The 20,086-nt window shown below is 46.0% G+C and overlaps 1 protein-coding gene and 1 long non-coding RNA gene across 5 annotated transcripts in view; both read right to left on the reverse strand.

Annotated features, from left to right (window-relative positions):
* The window catches only part of adamtsl3 (ADAMTS-like 3), a 212,056-nt gene that overhangs the window by 114,365 nt on the left and 77,605 nt on the right, over positions 1-20,086 (reverse strand). The window lies entirely within an intron of this gene.
* On the reverse strand, positions 1,463-13,882 carry LOC146526284 (uncharacterized). The gene is made up of 2 exons (XR_014874265.1): positions 12,700-13,882; positions 1,463-12,642 (listed from the first exon to the last, which is right to left on the reverse strand). It is a non-coding gene; the product is annotated as an uncharacterized LOC146526284 (long non-coding RNA).

Below are 20,086 nucleotides of genomic sequence, written 5' to 3' on the forward strand. Positions count from 1 at the left end.
AGCGGTCACACGAAGCTGCTACAGCCTCGGTGCACCCCCCCCCCACCGAACACCGACCTTTCTCCTGTCTTATCTGCTGTGTGAAAAGCTGAGATGAAAGAGAGGGAGTGATGGAGTGAGGCTCTGATAGAGAGCGGGAGAGAGTTTTCCTGGCTGTGTGTCACCAAAAATAGGAAAATTGGCTTCCCTGGGTCAGTGATGTCACTACAGACCCTGTGGTGCCTCGGTGTGTGTGTGTGTGTGTGTGTGTGTGTGTGTGTGTGTGTGTGTGTGTGTGTGCGAGAGAGAGAGGAAAAATGAAGCACAATGAAGTATTTATGGAAAATACTGGAAGTCAGAGGGGAACGAGCCGTCCAAAGTGCTTTTTCACAGTTTAGAGTTCTGCTGTGAACCATCCAGACTTCAGGTGAACTAAAGGAGCTGCTGATTAAGGTGATGCAGGACTCCTACATCTCCTTTAGGGCACAGAGACAAACACCTGGGGTCCTGCGTGGACAGGAATCTCAGCTGCTGCCTCTGCAGACAGGGCCAGAGTCGCCTCCTTCAGAGCACGTCTGCAGATATTTTATGAATCTGTTGCTGATAAAACATCAGAACTTGGCTCGGCTCGAATCTGGATCGAGATCCTCACAGCGTGTCCTTTGGTTCCCGAGGCCATCCAGTTTCCTCAGCTTTTTTGCTGCAGTTGTATAATTTTAAAACTTCCACATTCCCGAGCAGCTGTTACGATAGGAAATCTCCTGCAGGGATTAATAAAGTTTTCCCTTCTGAGTGCGATCTACCCCGTGCACCACCGGGACAATAGTCATGAATTTAAACAGCTGGAGAAAGCTTTGCTGCAGCAGCGACAGTGCAGGCAGTCTGTAAAACCCACAGGACAGGAACAAACTCTAATTCCTCTGACAATGTTATTTATGCCTGGTCAACCAGAATTAACATTTCTGACATGCCTCTGCAGGTTTCGTTTCAGCCTGCCTCCCAGGCTGAGCGCTGGCTCACAGCGGAGCTGGCAGAGGGTCGTACCCACATACATGCGTCTGCCGTGTGTGTCTTGGCCTCCTGCGCTGAACTGGATCTCGGGATTCTCTCGCATTTCTCTCCGTGCCTCTTCCAAAGAGACAGACCGAACAGCTCGAGAGGAATTAGACACGTTAACGCTCAGCTAATAGGATAAAACAGCCTTTTGTTGTTGGGCTCGGCCGGCTAACCGCCATCACGGACCTCCAACAGTAATAACATCGGCATGAGGAGAATCTGTCCAGCCAAGGCTTTTTTGGCCAGCAGGGCCCATTGTGCCTGCATAGTTCAGTATCAGCAAGCTGTGTCCACTCACAACTCAGATGACCTCGCCATCCACGGCGCATTTCTCCGTTTCCCAGTTTGAAGGTTCAAAGTGGCACTGGCATAGGCGATGAGTCCACTGGTGCCACTCAGCAGCTTTTATGAAAGTCTCATTATAAGAGAAGACTTATAGAAACCAGCACTGTCGCTGTACTGGGTTTAGGTCAGGTGATAACCTCTGGGACTGAAACACTCACTCCCACAGGAGCTGCTCGGCCATGAAGCTGCCAGCGTCTTTGTGTTGGTGTTAATCCCAGAGGAGGTTTGGAGCTCTCCAGCTATCGAGTTGGCTCTGAGTCGTCACCTGGTCTGACACTATGGCTGATGAGGAGCATCCAGGAGGGAAGAAACTCCAAGAAATTCCATTGTTGCCGACGTCACATCCAGTTGCAGCACCACAGCAGGTTTTAGTGAACAAGCCTTTCTTTCATCGATGTTTGGGTTTTACAGATCACACCTGAACACACCTGAACTCAAAGGTTAATTCTGTGTCCATATAGCGTATTAAACCAAAGCAACCACACCTGCAGCTCCTCTAACGCCCAGCAGAGGCTCCAGCAGTGAGTCCGTCCCCGTAGACTCCCACGTTAACCCTTTAAGACCGACCATAGAACCAAGTCCGCCAGAGCTTATATTATATGTTTACATGCTGTGGAGCCATTTTTGGGAGCATTTCAAGTTGCTATACATCAATACAACCATTACAGCCTAAATCTTAATAATATGTCTGCATTAAGTGCATAGTAATTACATAAATTGCAAAAAAGTGCAATAAACTACAAAAAAATTGAAAATCGTTTTTGTTTTTTTAACATATATTTCTAGTTAGAGAAATTTAAGAGGCTTATCCCTCAAAACTGTAAATACAAAAAAGTTGCACAAAATAGTTTCCCACCACAGGAAATTTATTTTGAGTGTCTTCATAGTTTTATTTTTGAAATACACCAATTTTTATACACTGCAGGAAAAACGAAAATAAATATTATAATGCAAATTTGCAAAAAAGCAGCATATGCATCAAAATAAACTATTTCCAGCAGTGCAATATGAGTCCTAAGCATCCCAGAAACCACACAGAAAGTCATAAAGTCAAACATAACTTTTAAAAACACCAGTATAGGCTCATGAGGCCCTGATGGTAAAAAACTACATTTCCGCAAAAATGACGTCACTTCCGGTTTTGGGCAGGACATGGCGGACATGTGATAGTTCGTGCTGATGGACGTAGGAAGTGTTACAAACAGCTGATCGGATCGGCAAAGCGTGTTTCTGGAATATTATGTTTTTGTTGCTGCAAGTGCTTTTTATGCAGTTTTTGCAAAGTTATATGTGGAAGGAAAATGTGACCGAGGACAAGCTGATGGCATAAGATGTAAGTACAACTCCTCCGGTTTCATATGCAAAAAAAATTATTGCGCTAGCTCACGTGGTTGCAGAGCTACCGGGATTTAAAAATAGTTACGCAAAACGGAGCGTGCCGCTCTGACCGGCTTTAAAGGGTTAAAATGTCCAAGATGACCTACGCATGTTCGGATTTCTGGGGTTCTCCGGTCAACTTGGAGGCATTCCCGATCATATGCTGGACACGTCACCTGGTTGCATTCCTGATGACGATGCAGCGGCTCTGCTCTGAGGTTGAGCTGCGCCGCGCTGCAGCACAAAGGAATTCCAGCCTCCTGCATCCACAACCACATGCAGGTCACGATCACAGGTGAAGCATGGAAAGCGTCCAAAGGCAGGTAGGCAAAGGTGAGGATCTAAATCAATGAACAGCCACCGTTGGGTCACTGCATCCTTTTATTCATTCAGTCATCGGTTCAATAATCCCTCCATTCACTACTTTATTGACTTCTTTGTGCCTCATTCTCCTCCATTAATCCCAAATTGCATCATTTCCCTCTTTGTCTGAGAATCAGGAAACATGTTCAAGTGCAAATCCTATTAGGTTGCTTCACACTTGATCTCCTGCAGAGTTTCGAGCTGGTAAACAGCCTTGCATCACTTTGTTTGGTTGGAGGAGTGAAAATAGCCGGCAGCATTAATCTCAGCTTGTGCTCTGAGATTGGAGGGTGTCGGATGGGATTAGAAAAAAACTGTCCGACTCCCTGTATGAGAGCGCTGAATGCGGGACACAATGTGCTGCTTATAACGTCTGGTTGAGGTATTCTCAGCCGGCTTACCGTATTGTAGGTGCGTGCATTCTTTGCAGACTAAATCCATTTTGTTAAATGCAAACTACCAGAAATCTAAAAGCTACAAATAAAGGTTTATTTTGCCTTAAAAGCCTATATGAGCCTAATCGACAGGAAGTGATGCTTTCTGGGAACGTTTAGTTCCTGTTAAAGCAGAAGATGCGTTCAGCGTTCACTTTAAGGCTCAGGTTTTGGCTCCTGTAAACTTCAGTCTTAGGATTTAGTTTTAATGCGTCCACTGGTTTCTAATGATCTCTATTGTGCATTAGCAGCCGTTTGGAAGTGAGTTGTATATGTGGTGCAAAATAAAGCTGAAGTATGCTTGTCAGACAGCCGTGGAGCCTCAGGCTTACTTGTGGTTAACAAAAGCACAACCATAGCTGAGCGAGCTCTCTGACCGTCAGTCTCCTTCGGTAACCGCTGCTCGTGACCTCGTGTAACTCTCGCCTTGAAACTTTTTCTGCCTTCTGCAGTTTTCTTCCTACATATTTGGCCCACAGGTCTGAAATGCTGCAGCGAGAGCACTACCGGGGACTCGACTTTCTTATTTCTCCAGTATTCGTTTCTCTCTGACCGACTGCCTCAGGATCAGCTGATTTGTTTCTACGATATCGTACATTTAACGACGGCGTCCTAAATTTGACCTCCATACTGTGAAGATGCTCAGATTTACAGGTCCTTGAACTACACACAGAGGTGGGTCAACAGTTTGAGCTCTACAAGTTTCAGGGCTGAAAAACAACATCACAACACAACATTGAACCAAAATAAAGTTTCCAACTTCAGAAAACAGATGAAACATGCAGGATGCCTTTTTCTCTGCTCCTCTTCATCACACACCATCATCACACTGCTGCAGTTTAGTCAAACTCTGATATCGACCACGATACTGAAGGTCAAAGATGCTTATAGAGAAAACCCTGCTGAGCAGAAACCAGATTTAGTCCTTAGACTGTGACACTTTAAGTCAAAGTTGGGGACCTGCAGGCCTCGGGGGCCAGTGTCCTGCAGGTTTTAGATGTGTCCTTGATTTAAACGACTAAATGAACTCCTCAACATGTCCTGAAGTCCTCCGGAGGCCTGGTAATCACCTCATCGTTGAGATCCCCACTCCTGCTGTAAGTAAAACTGGTTTGTTTGCAGGTTTCATAAAGCTGAAATGTAAAGTTTTATCCTCCAAGTCTCCAAGTTTTAAATTAGTCCTCGGTACCACAGGGCTGGTAACCCCGAAGACATTTCCTGTGTTTGTTCTCCAAAGATGGAAAAGGCACCGAGTACAGTAAAGCCACTGTTCTCTGCAGATGACGGTTGGCGTCCACTCTTCCTCAGTGTAGGAAATTAGTTTGAAACCTGAGCAGAATGAATTATCCTCAGGCATCGACCTCGGAGCACGTCGTAATCCATCAGTGCCACCACAGGGCTGTGAAATCGTCGCCTCTGTCGGAGAGCGGATGTTAAAGATCTTTTCTCACATGTCACGGACGGTAACGAGCGAAAACCACGCTGACCTTTTACTGCTGACTGATAAAGACAGTTTCTCTCTGAACCCGCTGACCATGAAACACACCCAGCCTGGAATATTATTAAGCGAGGTCCATATTTAACTGCACAGGTAGCCTTCAGCGTCGGCTTCCAACATGCAGGGTTAGCGTTGGGATCAAACCCCGACAGAGACCTGCAGCCTTTGTCACATTTAACCCTTTAAGACCTACCATAGAACCAAGTCCGCCAGAGCTTATATTATATGTTTACATGCTGTGGAGCCATTTTTGGGAGCATTTCAAGTTGATATACATCAATACAACCATTACAGCCTAAATTTTAATAATATGTCTGCATTAAGTGCATAGTAATTACATAAATTGCAAAAAAGTGCAATAAACTACAAAAAAATTGAAAATCGTTTTTGTTTTTTTAACATATATTTCTAGTTAGAGAAATTTAAGAGGCTTATCCCTCAAAACTGTAAATACAAAAAAGTTGCACAAAATAGTTTCCCACCACAGGAAATTTATTTTGAGTGTCTTCATAGTTTTATTTTTGAAATACACCAATTTTTATATACTGCAGGAAAAACGAAAATAAATATTATAATGCAAATTTGCAAAAAAGCAGCATATGCATCAAAATAAACTATTTCCAGCAGTGCAATATGAGTCCTAAGCATCCCAGAAACCACACAGAAAGTCAGAAAGTCAAAGATAACTTTTAAAAACACCAGTATAGGCTCATGAGGCCACGATGGTAAAAAAACTACATTTCCTCAAAATGACGTCACTTCCGGTTTCGGGGAGGTCATGGCGGACATGCGATAGTTCGTGCTGATGGACGTAGGAAGTGTTACAAACAGCTGATCGGATCGGCAAAGTGTGTTTCTGGAATATTATGTTTTTGTTGCTGCAAGTGCTTTTTATGCAGTTTTTGCAAAGCTATATGTGGAAGGAAACTGTGACCGAGGACAAGCTGATGGCATAAGATGTAAGTACAACTCCTCCGGTTTCATATGCAAAAAAAATTATTGCGCTACTTCACGTGGTTGCAGAGCTACCGGGATTTAAAAATAGTTACGCAAAATGGCGCTCCGACCGTCTTTAAAGGGTTAAGACACATGGAATAATGAACTTACCTAAAACTAAGCCAACAATAACTCAAAATGAACATTTAAGGTAAAAATCCAGCTGCCACAAAACTCTATTTTGCAGTAAAATGGGAAACAGCTGTAAACATGAGTTTAGTGTGAGCAGGTCAGTCTGACTCTGGCATCTCTGTGAGGATCTTTAGTTCAAAGCTCAAAGCTTTTGTCCTTCCACTGAGATCATTTCTGACGAACCGTCTCTGCTGGATTTATCTCTGTTTCTATTTAACCTACTAAACATTTGCCACTCTCGTGTGTCTCCGTCAGCAAAACCTCAAAACTTTCCTTAAACTAACAAGTTTTACTGTGTGAACCAAACATAACAGAAAACAAAGTGAAACAGAAGAATCAGGGACGGAGAGGATGCCTGACTCGAGCCTTGAGCAGACTCTTCGTTCCTCAGTGAAACAACACATTTCAGCCTCTGCATCACCAAACCCGAGGCTTCAAATCTCTCTGATGACAACGTGTCAAATCACAAACAGAACGAGAGCAGCAAAGAAAACCAGACGGCCTGAAGTGCCACTCTGACACTCCCATCTTCTGTCCACATCCACTCAGCCTCCACAGGCTCTTATTATTTGTCCTGTTGCTACATGTGATGTCACTGACAAGACTGGCGAGGTCTGGCGAGGGAGCACGCTCGCCGTGTTGGCTGTGCTCAGTAAACACAGCTCTGAGCTAGATAAACAGCGGCGGGCTGGGTATGAAGGCCACGGCGTGCCGCTGATCAGAGCTGGAGCTCCTGGATTTCACAGTCGTCTGCGGTATGTCGAGGCCAGGTCTCCCGGCGTGAGGGTTCTGCTGCAATCAGCCGGGGAATGAGCTTAATTGTTTCTAATGAGTCCAAAGTCCGAGCTGCCAGCAGTATGAGCGAAACAGACTTAACGGGTCAGAGCGGTCCAGCAGATTCTCACCTCATATCTGCGCTGCGGGCAGGAGTGCTTCATGACTGCATCAGTTTCCAAATATATGTTGGTCCTTTGTAATCTTTAGGAAGTCGACCTGTCAGTCAGGCATCAGCTCTGATTCCCGGTGACAAACGTGACCCGTCTCCGTCCCCGTAGCTTTCTGTGCCTCTTCTTGTTCCTTTGTTTTTCATTTACTTCCCGTCTTATTTTGAAGAGTAGCTCCCCTGGTGATTTTACTTCCTGTCAGATCGTCTGCCTGTATCCTGCTTCTCAGTTTGTTACCTCATGCCAGAACGAGATGCCACAAATCTGGTTTCTTTGACCCGACCTGTGGCGTGACTCTTGACTTGTTCGTTTTGACTTGACAGACTTGGTGCCAGCCCCATGGATGGAGCAGCAACTTATGCACAGAGAGACCATCTGTATACTTGCTGGAAGCAAGTACACAGGCAAAAATACTGCTATTTCCATCTGCAGTAATTATAATTGGAGCCATGTCTGTGCTCGGGGACCTCCGTTCTGTTCTTGCATCAATAATAACAGACTGCACTTATCAAGTCATGAAAAGCAGAAATGCAACACTCTTAAATATCGCATCTTAAATGAGATTTGCCACCTGGATGTGTTTGAAGCTCCTCTTCTGTGGAACCAGCTCCCAGTCTGGGGATTATTCGGGACACAGACGCTCTCTGCTTTCAAGATTTGAATTTAAACTTTCCTTTTTGATGCAGCTGATAGGGCTGGATCATGTGACCCTGAATCCTCCCGTAGTTATGCTGCTGAAGGATTTCCCATGATGCATTGAGGATTGACTGCACTGACCTGGAGATGATGGTCGTGTCCAAATTCATGGGCTGCATCCTCCTGAGGACCCGGCCTTCACGGTCTACGTGGGCCGGGTCCTCAGGAGGTCGTGTAGGCCGGAAGTAAACGGCTGTGAAATTGGACGGTCTAGCCTTCTGATTAGTGTCACCGCTGTCTCGGTGGAGTTTAATAAACTCGGCCGTCTGCTCCTTGCTATCTAAAATATAACAGGACACTGGAGTAAACTCTGGACCGTCTCACACTTCTGTTTGACGTTTATTCAGCTGTGTGAAAACCAAGGAGGAAATGATGTAAATCAGCCAAACCGATTTACTCACGAACAAACAAAACACTGAAAAAAGCCCAACAATAACATTTTTAGGTTGTCTAAGTGACTTATATATTACGTTTAACCCGAGTAGCGATGATCCGCGGTGATCTGAAAATGATGTGCCGGGAGTTGTGCCGTTCTCGGCGGCTTCAGTGACCCTCGAGCTCCCAGCGAGCTATCGAGCTGGTGGGTAGCAGATGCTCCGAAAACGTCGAAGCACTTTCGCAAATATGCGATATCTTGATAAACCGAGCAGATATTTGATGTTTACACAGCTACTTTCTCACCTGAAAATATGTTAAAAGTTTATTTTGTGACACAGAAAGATTAGTATGAGTAATTTTAAAACTTAGTAGCGGCCGCCATTGTTGGAAACTGGAGTTTGGCTGGGCCGCGCTATGAATTCTGGGATATGGTGGGCCACGAAGGACACACCCGACCCATCCTTCAAATTCGGGGAAAAGGAGGACGCATTTGTCGGCTGCATTCGGAGGAGTCTACGAATTTGGACAGCCTTCGGCGCATCGCTGTGACGTAATCGGTCTACAAATGCGTCCTCAGGAGGAAGCAGCCCATGAATTTGGACACGACCATTCTCTCTCCTGTAGTTTCTTGGCCGCCCGTCCCTGAGCCTGGTTTTGCTGGAGGTCTCTTCCTGTTAAAAGGAAGTTCTTGCTCGACACCGTCACCACGCGTTGCTCAGAGGGGATCAAAACTGCGCGATAGGATCTGCCTCAAAGTGAGCGTTGTTGTGAACTGCCACAGTATAAATGAATATCCTGCTGCATTTAGGCGTCACCGAGGTAGACCCCGGTTCTCCGGCCTCATTATACAGCAACAGGCTTTGGCTCAGTGTAACTTCCTCATTTATTGTGTACACAGCAGAGCCAATGGTTCAAGCTCAACAGACGGCTCGATGCTGGAAGAAGAAAATAACAAGTCAAACATCTTCTTCTTCTCCTTCTTCGGGCACGTGTGGTCAGGCTTGATGAGCTGGAAGCCAAATGCATCCTGGGTAATCTCTCCAGATCTCGTTGACTCTTTGTGGTAACGCTGATCCTGAGGCTGTAACAGAAAGTGGGGACTGAAGCTTGACTCACCTGCTGACAGGTAGGATGTTAGTGATGGTAACTGGTGTTTGTTGCCTGTGAGGCCGTTTGTGTTTTTGTGCTAGACTTGAATATTAACGGCACCATTAAAGTGTAATATTTTATTAATAAGGACTTATTAGCACTTTGTTAGCTGCCAATGAGCACAAAGGCTGTTAAACAAAACTTTAGTTAAACTAATTAACTTCTGGAAACTCAGAGATGCGTCAGATATTTAGATTACTAATACTTAATGTGTTGGACTAATAAAGTATTAATGTTGGAGTTGTTGCTCGAGCACCTCACAGCCTGAAACTACACTCAGTGGAAGGTGTTGCATATTTAATTTCCCACAAGCCAAAAGCTGCTGAATAAACCACAAGTACACACAACACACATGCAGGTGCACTCTCAGCCCTGCACACTCGTCTCTGTACTACAGTTTTTACATTTACAAGTGTTACTTTATTACTTTAAACAATTATTAACGTTTTTCTTTGATTTATTTTCGGTGCAGACAAATAACATCTTAAATCGAATCTGCTGATTCTCTTGTGTTGTACTGTTTAAATGCTCTCTGGGCTGCACATCAGTGTAAGAGTGTATTGGTTATGCTCATGATTGTGATCCACTGATCAGTGCATCTGTGTGTTGCAGTGACTTTCTGCTGCAGGCCGCGGCCTTGCTGAGCAGCTTCCAGCTGTTTTGAAGAAAGCAGGAGGCTCATTACCTGGTGGACAGGTGCCAAAAGGGCGCACACACACACACACACACACACACACACACACACACAGTATGAGCTCTGTGCAGGTCCCTCAGCTACACAGAGACTGACAGCTCAGGATCTCCGTCATCGTGCTCTCTGCAGCCGCCGCGCTCGTACGCAACACGCTTGCAAAGCAGCATTAAATATTCACTGTGCTTCAGCCAACGTTGAGCAGCGGGGAGGAAAAAAAGTTGAAATCCTCTTAACGCTCCACTATACAGAACTCATAAATCAAACAGGCAATTAAGAGCTTTACACAAACACTGTAATTAATTTTCTGCTTCATAATCAAAATTTAATCCTGCTTCTCGCAGGAAACAACTCAAGTCCAAGCAGAACCCAGGGTTCAGATTTCTGCAGAGTAATTCCACAGAAGAGGCAGCCGTCGTCCTCGCAGCGGGGGCGACTCGGACCGCGGCTGCTTAAACCTGGGCTCAGGGTTCGAACTGCGAGCGGAGAACCAGCACGGGGATTTGAGGTTTTGTAAGACGAGGCATCGTCCTGGATCCTCTCTGGCTGGCTCCTCCCCGAGGGACATATCACGTATCTTCCAGCAAAAGCACAGCGCTGACTCTTAGATGAACCACGCGTATGAGAGGCGCCGCAGCACGTATGAGGAAATGTCAAGGTTCCCGCTCGGATATTATCTCTCACTTTCCTGCAGAAATAGTTTCTCTGCAGCAGCTGTTTGGAAGAGCTGAGCATGAAACACCATGTGTGTAAACATTAATGAGATTCACCCACAACAGCTGCATCAGAGATCTTGTTCTTCTGATTGTTTAAGCCGTTAATACTTTGGGAATTTGGACGCTCCGACAACCTGCTGCTCACAGCCACAACGACGCAGCACAGCAAGCTGCACGCGACAAACGGCGGCGACGCTGATTCGATTCGTTATCGGAGGAAATCAAAAGCAAACTGCTGCAGGAACAGAGCCAACACAACCTCTGCTCCTCAGCCCGACGCTGAAGCCTTTAAAGCAGGACAAAACGGGCAGATGAATATTTAACTGCCATAAGAGACTCGAGCATCAAATTCCCTTTAATATGAAAAGAAATGAGAAAGGGAAACGGTTTGTGATTAGGCACGATTAGGCACGGACAAGTTAGAGATTTGGGGAAAGTGAAAGGACAGCTCAGAGACTTAGACTTATTATGTTCCTCCTGCAGCCTGTTTAGCTTGAAGCGTCGACTCGACTGTGTAAAGATGCCCTAGATGGTCCATAATAAATGAGAAATATGATATACACCGAGCTGAAGGCTGTTCCCGAACAAGGAGGCTTCAGCGGCACTATAACCTGTTTCATTCAGGTTTATTTTCACAGCTCTGAGATATCACACGATGCCCTGTGAGTGGGGTGACGTGGTGACAGTGGGGAGGAAGAAAACCCGGCACAGGGAGGGGTGGAGGCCATCTGCCTCCACCACAGAGGGAAGAGGAGGCACAGAAATCCTGCAGAGCCTAACGCAGCGTAACGAGAGTCAGGGTCACCTGATGCAGCCCTAATGATCTCGTTTATCAGAAAGGAAAGTTTTAAGCCTGTAGATGCAGAGACGGCGTCTGTGTCCTGAATCCAAATGAGAATCACACTCAGGGTTTCAAATAAATGTGTCTACGTGTGCAGCGAGCAAAGACTCGGAGCTTCCATCCAGCCTGCATTCAACCATGGATCCATGTGTGTGTGTGTGTGTGGATGCTCTGCTGCAGAGAAGCAGCATCCACAGATCCTCCAAACCTCCACACCACCTCCTCAGTTTTATTTGTGACGTTTTTTATCCCTCAGAAAAAAACCTCCTCACAAAGACAACAACAAAAAAGCTCCTGCAGATATTTTCTGTATCGCAAAGCTGCAACCATGCAGCCTCTCACTTCAGCACCTGCTGGATGAGCACCACCCACACCGCTGCAGGCATTTCCAAAAGAGCTCTTTACAATTTTACAATTTTAGCTGCTAAAATTCAGGGAGTCTTTCTTCTCAGCAGGCTAGTTTTTGTAATTTCCCTTTGTGGAGGCTTCGCTCTGATATCAACAAAGCGCAGAGCGACAATTTTTTTGCTCTTCATTGACTTTTAATTATATTTCAGCTCCTAAACAGCAAACAATCTGCTCATACCTGCCTGAGGAAACGAGTGCATGTGTGTGCCTGAGACACAGAGAGGAAACAGGCTTGTGAAGCTGGTTACAGCAGCCTCTCTGAGGGTTAATGAGATATTATTGATGAGTATACATTTAAAAAAAGCATTCATAAAGCATGCATTTACATATTACATGCATGTGTATATATACGGTGTGCAGAGTCGTACTAATCATTTACAGACACTGAGTCAGAGGGTTGAATGAAACACATTCAGCTTCAGAGGCTAAAACACGAAGCACAGAAACCTGCAATTCTACTAACGTCCAGCAGAGGCAGCAGTGAGTCAGTGAGTTTGCAGCCTGATACACAAACTGTTTGCTCTCTCTGGCTGTTGTATACGGTCACAGGACTGCAGCACAAACTCAGTCAAATATAAATAATAGATTCTTTAAATTTGTTTCAGCACCACACAAGTTCAAGATGCTCTCTCTCTCTCTCTCTCTATATATATATATATATATATATATATATATATATATATATACACACTGCACAAACACACACAAAGGACTCGAGTACAATGCCATGCAGTGCATGCTGGGAAACGTCCTTCGTTCTCAGTATGTGTATTGGATTGACAGGGTTCCTTTCATGCAGCGTCTAATGGAGCTGCTGCCGCTGCGCCGTAGCGTGTGAACAGAGCGTGCTGACTTACAGGCCGCTCTCCCTCAGAGCCGTACAAACAGTCAGGGCTGCACCGAGCGACCGACAAGAAAGACCTCGGAGCTGTCAGACGGGCCGTCACTTCAGTTCGTGTCATTTCTCTTCAGGAGTTTGACTTTTTATTTTACAGAACAACATCAGCCACGAAAAACTCAAACTGTCAGAATGGAAATCGGGAATCTGATCAGCTGCAGCAGAGACGGAGAAGAAGCCGCGACTGCAGGAGGACAGCTGAGTGAAACATGCTGGATATAAACCCACACAGTGACTGGTGGAGTACCAGGGGACCCCGGTGCTACCAGCAGTGTGCAAAAAGCACAAAACCTGACAGTGATGTGAGAAGATAAAAGATGGAGTCATTAGGCTTATGCTTTATGTATCTTGGGATATGCAAACTGAGGCTGCAGCTACTTCAGTAAATATTTCATATGATGCAACACATGGTGGGCACAGCGAGTGACCCGAATCAAACCAACCTGCACGCTGTGACACCGGCAGCCTCAAAGTGATGTAACTGCGTCTCTGGAGGACATCAGCAGCTGTTTGCAAGTGTGTGTGTGGTGAAGTTGCTCTTTCAGCTTTAATGTGTGTGTATGAGCAGCAGCAGCAGCTCTGGGGTTCATGCTCTGGTGCTTTATTTGATATTAATTCCCTGAGATTTGCCACGCTGTTTAATTTATCGAACTTAAAATAGTTTAAATGTTGGATTCATTACTACTGTGTGCTTTCTGGAGAACAGTTTATAAAAGAGGGAAATGATGTAGCATCACCAAAGATGCCAAATGATTTCCCTTCTCGTCCCAGTGCTGTGAGAGTCTTCTGCTGGTGTGTGTGGTCATGTGGTATGATTTTAAAAACTGATAACTGGTCATATGTCTAGAACCATGTTTGACCTCACACAGATGAAATGAGCCCAGAAGCGCTCCTGTCCAACAGGTGAGCGGTGAGATGGATGCAGCTGATGCCCACTGGTGACCACTAGAGGGAGCAGCAGGTATTGCAGCTCCTCCCATTGACCTGTCGGGAAACGGTTTGTGTGAGTGTCGGGTGTGAGCACGAACGGTTGTCTGCCTCTCTGTGCGTCTGCCCTGTGATGGTCTGGTCACCTGCATCTTGGATCATCTCAAACATCTCAGGTCCTCCAACATGAACGGTCACTGAGAAGAACAGCTGAACTAACCCACTCTGACCAACCCCACAAACATGCTGCAGATCTGTAGATGGAAACCAACTCACTGATCATTCATTTTGGGCGTTAAACTTGATCTAAAGCAGCTCGGAGAACGATGATCATTTTATTGGAGCTGAAAGGATTTTTAACTCTCAGCAGTCTCTCAGAGTTGATTGATTTTGGGAGGATTGGGACTCGACAAGCGGCATCAGAGGCAGCGAGCGTGGTCGTCTCAGAGACACAGCTCCAGCTCCGTGTGGTCCGAACAGTGAATCACGCAAAGCTGCTCTGAATATTTCCACTTTAACTTATTGAACATGTTTCTAAGATTCACTTTTGTTTATTATAACTATCACATTATTGTTTTTTATTTATATTATCAAGCAGATGGCCCCGCCCCTCCCTGAGCCTGGTTCTGCTGGAGGTTTCTTCCTGTTAAAAGGGAGTTTTTCCTTCCCACTGTCGCCAAGTCGTTGCTTATAGAGGATCGTTCTTTCTTACATTTTACCTCACAATAAAAACATCTGGTGAGTGTTGTGATGAGTTGGAGTTATATGATTTTACACTTCTGCACCCTCGCAGCAGTAATTCGATAACGATGTTTTATTAAAGATTAAAGACATTAAAAACATTTCTCTGTCGCAGAGAGAAAGAGATTTTTCACAGACCTGAATGTGAATCCCTGAGACCTCAGAGAGGGAGATAAGGAGAGACTAACACGGCACGGATAAATGCTTCATTAAGACGATTCTGCCTCCAAATGAGAGGAAATATTCTGCTGTCTTTGCCAAGAGTTATGATAAAACCAACAAACACTGAGCTCGTGTAGATTTTCCCCCTAAATGATAAAGACGGCTGATTTACGACCACGCTGCGTTTAATAAAAAAGCAGCCACTCGATCTCCCCGGAGCCGCTGGAGAGCAGCTCTTCCGTCACGTCGAGTGATTTACAGCGAGAGCCTCCTTATTTCTCACAGATGCAGTTTCCTCCCCGGCCTTCAGAATTATTGCGGAACAAATTAGCGGCCGGGGATTTGTGCACACCCGGAGCGGCGCTCAGAGAAACGGGACTCACAGTAAATGTTTGGCCGCTGGCGAGTGGGCGGCCCGCAGGAGAGCGTCGCGCCCCGTGTTTGTCTCTGCGCAGTGGAAAATGTTTTAGCGTCCCCTCGAATTCACAGTCATCGATTCACATCCACCCACGCTGCTTCATTTCTTTAGTATCCTCTGCTGGGCGCTCGGCTGGTAAACATGACTCACTCGGTGCAGTTTCCTGACATCAGCTCACAGGATCGGAGCTTTAAAGCCAAATAACAAAAACAAGCGGCTCTCCTGCTGCTGGCTGCGACCCGGGCACACCGAGTACCTGTTTGCTGATATTTTCCAACTGATGGATGTGAAAAATCTCAAAGAGGAATAAAGATAATAGAGTCATTTGTGGCAAAACAAGAATAATCTCACATCCACAGGATACTAGAAAAGATTCAACCCATCAAACACATCTGCAGGGAGCTGAAAAACAAGCTTCACGTGTGATTACAGCGCTTCTCAATGCTCACTTCATTCAGTTTTATTTACACAGCACCAAATCACAACAACACTCGCCTCAAGGTGCTTTATTGTAAGGTAGACCCTACAATAATACATACAGAAAAAACCCAACAATTATACGACCCTATGAGCAGCACTTTGGCGACAGTGGGAAGGAAGAACTCCCTTTTAACAGGAAGAAACCTCCGGCAGAACCAGGCTCAGTTATGAACAGAATATGTGACAAAGGGCAGCCTCGGCGGGATCCATCGTCCACCACGAACGATTAGATTTACTGCTGGTACTGCGACAGCGGGAAGGAAAAACTCCCTTTTAACAGGAAGAAACCTCCAGGAGGCTCAGGGAGGGGCGGGGCATTAACAATATGAAGAGCATTTCTCATGTGCTGCTACCTGATGCCCTGGACACACTCATCAAGAAATATTCTTCAAAAAGTGAGGTCACGCTGCGATCCCGCCCACACACTCATCACAGAGCTGCAGAATAGGAGGCGGCATAAACACTCTGACTGTGGCAGGTTCAGCTGTACGTGTCCAGAGGAACGAGCAGAAAGACTCGAGGTCATGTTTGCTGCTCCGACTGTAGGAGATAAACTGTCAGATTACAGCTCACACCTACAGTCTTAATCCTCCTCGACTTTTTGAAGGTATCTGCTTTTCCATGTTCTGAAAAGTCTTTAAAAAGAACGATGAAACCGTGTGTCGCAGTTTAGCGCCCTTTACTTCAGGATAAACTGATTGATTAGCAGCTCGTGTAACGTCAGCGTGTGCTGCTGAACGCACCACAAACAGCAGCAAAGCTTCAGAGCAGCTGGTCAAAAAAGTACCATATCACCCTATTAGAGCACTTCGCTCTCGCTCTGCAGGCCTACTTGTTGTTCCTAGAGTATTTAAAAGTAGAATGGGAGGCAGAGCCTTCAGTTTTCAGGCCCCTCTTCTGTGGAACCAGCTTCCAGTTTGGATTCAGGAGACAGACACTATCTCTACTTTCAAGATTAGGCTTCAAACTTTCCTTTTTGCTAAAGCATATAGTTAGGGCTGGACCAGGTGACCCTGAATCCTCCCTTAGTTATGCTGCAATAGATGTAGGCTGCCGGGGGATTCCCATGATGCATTGAGTTTTTCCTTTCCAGTCACCTTTCTCACTCACTATGTGTTAACAGACCTCTCTGCACTGAATCATATCTGTTATTAACCTCTGTCTCTCTTCCACAGCATGTCTTTTATCCTGTCTTCCTTCTCTCACCCCAACCAATCACAGCAGATGGCCCCGCCCCTCCCTGAGCCTGGTTCTGCTGGAGGTTTCTTCCTGTTAAAAGGGAGTTTTTCCTTCCCACTGTCGCCAAAGTGCTGCTCATAGGGGGTCATATGATTGTTGGGTTTTTCTCTGTATCTATGAAGCGCCTTGAGGCGACTTTTGTTGTGATTTCGCGCTATATAAATAAAATTGAATTGAATTGAATTGAAAGAAAAAACACCACCAATTATTTTTGCGACTCGTTTCTAAGTGAGTGGTTTTTCCCAGCTGCACCACACCTCGGGGTTCCCCCACCTGCCAGGCCCTGCTTTAGATAAGCAGATCTCTACTCCAGACCAGATTTGAACACTTTCAGTATCTGGCCTGAAGCAGGTCACGTGATAGGTTACAGCCCCGGCGTGGACAAAAACAACACAAATCTACAGGATGCATAAATGAATGTCGTTATCTGGAGCCGATCACGTTAATCTGCTGCTGCGTGGTTTGGATTGCTCAGCTGCACGTCCACGCTGAGGCATCATTCAGGCAGGAAATGCAGTCTGTGATTACCAAGCAGATAAGAACGTCATCCATCAGTGGTCTGCAGATCTCTGTTTAGACCGGGAACTCCAGGCCTCAGCGTCCTGCAGGTTTTAGTTCATTACCAGGCCGCTGGAGAACTTCAGGACGTGTTGAGGAGGTCAAGGATGCATCTACAACGCAGTGATTACATCATTATGAATGTAAAGGCCGATGTTTGTGCAGGCGAGCTCTGGTTGCTGGGTGAATAAGCACGTGCTGAACGTCTGAATGAAACCACTATTGGACACATTTAAAACAAAAATGTTTTGTTAAACTTTAAAAGACATTTTGGTCTCTGCAGCCCGTCTGCCGTCTGTCCTGCCGTCTGTCCTGCCGTCTGGGCTGTTCCTCGGTTACCTCACGGTCCGAGCTCTGTGTACGCCGTCGGCCATTAGAGCCCGTTTCCTCTCTCCGGCAGCAGCCAAAGCACTGGGAGAAAACACTTGTATGAATCCACTACAATCCATCCATTGTTCCCGCTCCCAGTTTAATCAGCGAGCACCCACTCCTAATTCCAGCTCCGTTTGTCTCGAGCACTCAATACTCCTTCAGTCTGATTTCCATCGCTAACAGCTGTAGGAGGATCTAACCTGCAGCTCGCAAAAGCAAATCACCTCGACCGCACGGCTGTATGTTTTTCCATCGCTGACTGTCAGCGCCGTGTTACCGATTGCACGTTGGAAAACGCTGGACACATGCAGAGAGCCTCCTGTCAGAAACGATTAAGACCGTGCAACAACAGAGCAAGTGCAGCGTGAAGTGGAAAACAAAAGTGAAGGACTCATCAGCTCTGGATTTGAATAAATTCCCAGCAAGTCTCATTCATCCTTTTCAAAACCCAATTTCTCTCTGCCGTCTTTGGCCTTTACACCTTCCTCTTCGAACGATTGGAGTCATGACCGCGTAAGCAATGAGAAGAAATTGCACTGTTGAGGAAAACTAAACTAGGCTTTGCCTTTTTCGCCTCTCCTGTGGAAATTGCTTTTGTTTTGATGACAGCGTCACGGAAATGGGAAACAAATCATCTTTGAAAACAAATCTCACCGTGACAGTCGTTACAACAGTTTTGTGTTATTTCACTGTGAAATAGGAGATTTCAGAGGGTTTTAAAGAAGCATTAGTACGATGTGTTTCACACAGGCATCGACGGCTCATTGACGTCTCGCCTATTTGGCCATCAGCTGACTTATAACGTCCAACTATGAGAAAAGTGCACAAGCGTGGTGATGGATAAATAAAGCTGCTGTATACACACTTAAATACATAATTCATACTTAAGAGTAAATTAGTAAATGAACATTTTACAATGCATCGGAGAGCAACTTGCCCATTTGGCGCACAGACTGGGATCAAACCACCAACTGACCTGCTCGACCTCCTGATCCACAGCCGCCCCCACAATACTGCATTTTTAATTTCATGAGTAAAGTATGAATCCTGTACATATACATACACAAACATGTTCATGATCATTTTGAAAGTGCAGTCTCTGATACCCGGCAAATCCCAGCATCAAGTCTCTTGTTTTGTGATTGGACAGACTGCAGCTGGTGATGGCGGCGTTCTGGTCCTCTGAGCTGGAGGGTCACTGCTACATCGTCCACCGTCACCGAGTATATTTATATTATACTGATTGAACCTGAGAAGGGAGCCGGAGATCGACAGACGGATTGGTGCGGCGGCCCTCACCCTCACCTATGGTCATGAGCTGTGGGTAGTGACCGAAAGAACGAGATTGTGGATAGAAACGGCAGAAATGAGCTTCCTCCGAAGGGTGGCTGGCCTCTCCCTTAGAGATAGGGTGAGAAGTTCAGCCATCGGGAGGGGCTCAGAGTAGAGCCGCTGCTGCTCCACATCAAAAGGAGCCAGCTGAGGTGGTTCGGGCATCTGACAAGGATGCCTCTGGGCGCCTCCTGGGTGAGGTGTTCCAGGCATGTCCCACCGGGAGGAGGCCCCGGGGCAGACCCAGGACACGCTGGAGAGATTATATCTCTCGGCTGGCCTGGGAACGCCTTGGTGTTCCCCAGGACAAGCTGGAGGTGGCTGGGGAGAGGGAGGGGTGGGCTTCTCTGCTTGGGCTGCTCCCCCCGCAGAAGAAGAAGCAGAAGAAGATGGATGGATGATTGAACCTTTTGCACTTTTAAGGGTTGAAACACACGTGCATCCCCTCCCACCACATACGGACTGGAAGTCTGGGAATCACTCCTGATCACTTCTTCCATTCAGAGTTATCGGTGACCTGAAGCCCCCATTCCCAGTCCAGATCCTACAAACCAGCACAGAGACTGCAGCTCTCACATTACTGCCTAAAATAAAACAAAAGAAAACATCATTAGGAATTAAATGTAATTCCTCGCTACCAGCAGGAGTCGGGCGATTAAAGCGATTCCAGCATAATAATCATTTTGCATTTGATTTCTGCATGTATGGACATTTTAATATAGATGAAAGTGAATTTCAGCATGTTCAAAATAGTCCTCTTTCTCTTCCCACTGAGGAACTTATTAAGTCTTCGGCCGTTTCCTGTGAAACTTTACAGCACGCCATGGACACTCGCGTTTACCGTGTTTGAATATCAAGGCTGCAGAGAGGTGTGGAAGAGGAAGCTGTGGGTCAACGCGAGACACAGGGAGAGAGGACGAAAACAGGCTGAAAGGTGGGAGGAGGGAAAAAGACGT

The sequence above is a fragment of the Neolamprologus multifasciatus genome, chromosome 1 (assembly GCF_963576455.1).
Source record: "Neolamprologus multifasciatus chromosome 1, fNeoMul1.2, whole genome shotgun sequence".
Classification (NCBI taxonomy): domain Eukaryota; kingdom Metazoa; phylum Chordata; class Actinopteri; order Cichliformes; family Cichlidae; genus Neolamprologus; species Neolamprologus multifasciatus.